We start from the raw sequence: 2,550 nt of genomic DNA, 5'->3' as shown, positions 1-2,550 counted from the left end.
GTGGAATTGGTTTATTCACTTTGAAAGAGAATATTAAGTTTGAATTCCTAGCTCTTAAAAAATGAATTTTATTAATAGCAGGTTTGTTTAAGGCCACTGTTATCTAGGGAAAATACACATAATAAGTAAAAAATATTTAGCAGAACTAATTGAACTCTGTGTGTGTGGTGTACATTTTATCTTATTTTTTATTTAAACATGTTTTAGCTTTAAATATATTTTGATCATGTTGTCTCCAAGAAGTTCTTCCAGATCCTCTTCTCCCCTCTAACCACTGTACTTTTCAAAAAAATAAAATTGTATGTGAAGTTGGCAAAACTCCATATAACCAAGAAAATGAGCTCTTGTATTTCACCTTATGTCTAATTGAGAATACAGAATCACACAATAAATTAAAGCATAAAAAGGCCTTTAAAATAAACTGTATGCAATTTTGAAAGAAAAAATAATTAGTTCCTGATGGTCTATGTTTCAAATTCTTTGTCCTTGTATGTTTTTTTAAGAATGAAAATATTCTAAAATCTTATAATACAACTTTGAGTTGCTTTTTAACATATAACATGTACTATGCTTAGTAATATATATATTTAATCACAATTTTTATAAACTTTAACTATAAATTTAAATTAAAGTTTCAAAAATTTGCATAAAAATTTGAGTTAAAATTTGCACTGTTCCTGGGTAGAGCTCTGCGCTCACTGCAGCCACCTTAGCTGCCCACCGCCTCCTGCAAAGTGGACTCCGGCAGCTTTCTCGCCAGAGTCCCCGAACTCCAGTAATTCCTCATTCGCTGCATCGAACCACAGGCGTGCCCCACCATATCAGACGCAGCAGTGGACACCAGCACTGAGATCACCATCAAGGACTTGAAAGAAAAGAAGGAAGTTGTGGAGGAGGCAGAGAATGGAAGAGATGCACCTGCCAATGGGAAAGCTAATGAGGAAAATGGGGAGCAGGAGACTGACAATGAGGTAGATGAAGAAGAGGAAGAAGGTGGGGAGGAAGAAGAGGAGGAGGAAGAAGGTGATGGTGAGGAAGAGGATGGGGATGAAGATGAGGAAGCTGAGGCTCCTATGGGCAAACAGGTAGCTGAGGATGATGAGGATGATGATGTTGACACCAAGAAGCAGAAGACTGAGGAGGATGACTAGACAGCAAAAGGAAAAGCTAACCTTACACACCATGACCTATTCACCCTCCACTTCCCATCTCAGAATTTAAACACAGTCACCTTTGAGCAGAGAAGCAGGCCCCGCCCACAGCGGGCAGTGCCACCCACAGATGACATGCACTCTCCAACACCCCACCAAAACCACAACAGGAATTGGCAACATGGGAGGAAAAAAGAACCAGAACTTCCCAGGCCCTGCTTTTTTTCTTAAAAATACTTTGAAAGGAAAATTTGTTTGTATTTTTTATTTACATTTTATATTTTTGTACATATTGTTAGGGGTCAGCCATTTTTAATGATAACGGGTGACCAAACCAGCCTTCAGAGTGTTTTCTGTCCTACTTCAGACTTTACTTGTGGTGTGACCATGTTCATTATAATCTCAAAGGAGAAAAAAAAACCTTGTAAAAAAAGCAAAAACAACCACAACAACAACAAAACAATCTTATTCCAAGCATTCCAGTAACTTTTTTGTGTATGTACCTAGCTGTACTATAAGTAGTTGGTTTTTATGCGATGGTTAAAAAGGCCAAAGATAAAAGATTTTTTTTCCTTTTTTTTTGTCTATGAAGTTGCTGTTTATTTTTTTGGCCTGTTTGATGTATGTGTGAAACAATGTCCAACAATAAACCGGAATTTTATTTTGCTGAGTTGTTCTAAAAAAATTGAGTTAGAATATACAAGTAATTGCTCATTTTATTATAAACATAAGACAATAATTAATTCTTTGATTGTGTGTATGTCTGTGTATATGTGTACATATGTGGGTATCCACAGAGGCCAGCAGACATTCTAAGATTCCTTGGAGTTACCTAATTTGTGTGCTGCATACTGAACAGTTATTTGAAAGAGGAACAAGTGCTCTTAAACATTGAAATATATCCTTAGACAATATAATTCATTATAATAATGTCTCGGATAATTTTATAGTTTCGAATCAGAGCCAATATCTAGAACATAATATGTGGTAAATATTTTTAAATATTCAATCACTGCTTTTATAGAAAAAAAATACACAACCAAAGGACAAGGAAATGTTCTTAAATTCAACCTACAATGATGACAGAGGCTGTTAAAGAGGATATGAATAAATCCCTTAAAGAAATACAGGAAAATACAATCAGACAGAGGTCTTTAAAGGGGAAACACATAAATTCCTTAAACACACACAGGAAAATACAATTAGACAGGTGAAGAATAGCAAAAACAATCTGAAAAATAGAAGAACTTCAGGAGGAATCACTGTCTCTGTGCTACAGAGCAATAGTGATAAAAACTGCATGGTATTGGTACAAAAACTGACATGTTCATTAATGGAATCAAATTAGAGACCCAAAAATATATCCACACACCCCTATGGACCCTGTTAAAGCATAAGG

At 35.5% G+C, this 2,550-nt stretch overlaps 1 pseudogene; it reads left to right on the top strand.

Moving 5' to 3' along the window:
- The first annotated feature begins 779 nt into the window (after positions 1 to 779).
- LOC117695022 (prothymosin alpha pseudogene) lies at positions 780 to 1,443 on the top strand (annotated as a pseudogene).
- Positions 1,444 to 2,550: the final 1,107 nt, after the last annotated feature.

Source organism: Arvicanthis niloticus, chromosome X (assembly GCF_011762505.2).
Source record: "Arvicanthis niloticus isolate mArvNil1 chromosome X, mArvNil1.pat.X, whole genome shotgun sequence".
Taxonomy (NCBI): Eukaryota; Metazoa; Chordata; class Mammalia; order Rodentia; family Muridae; genus Arvicanthis; species Arvicanthis niloticus.
The sequence above is the reverse complement of the archived record's forward strand: the minus strand, read 5'-3'. Positions and strand labels throughout refer to the sequence as shown.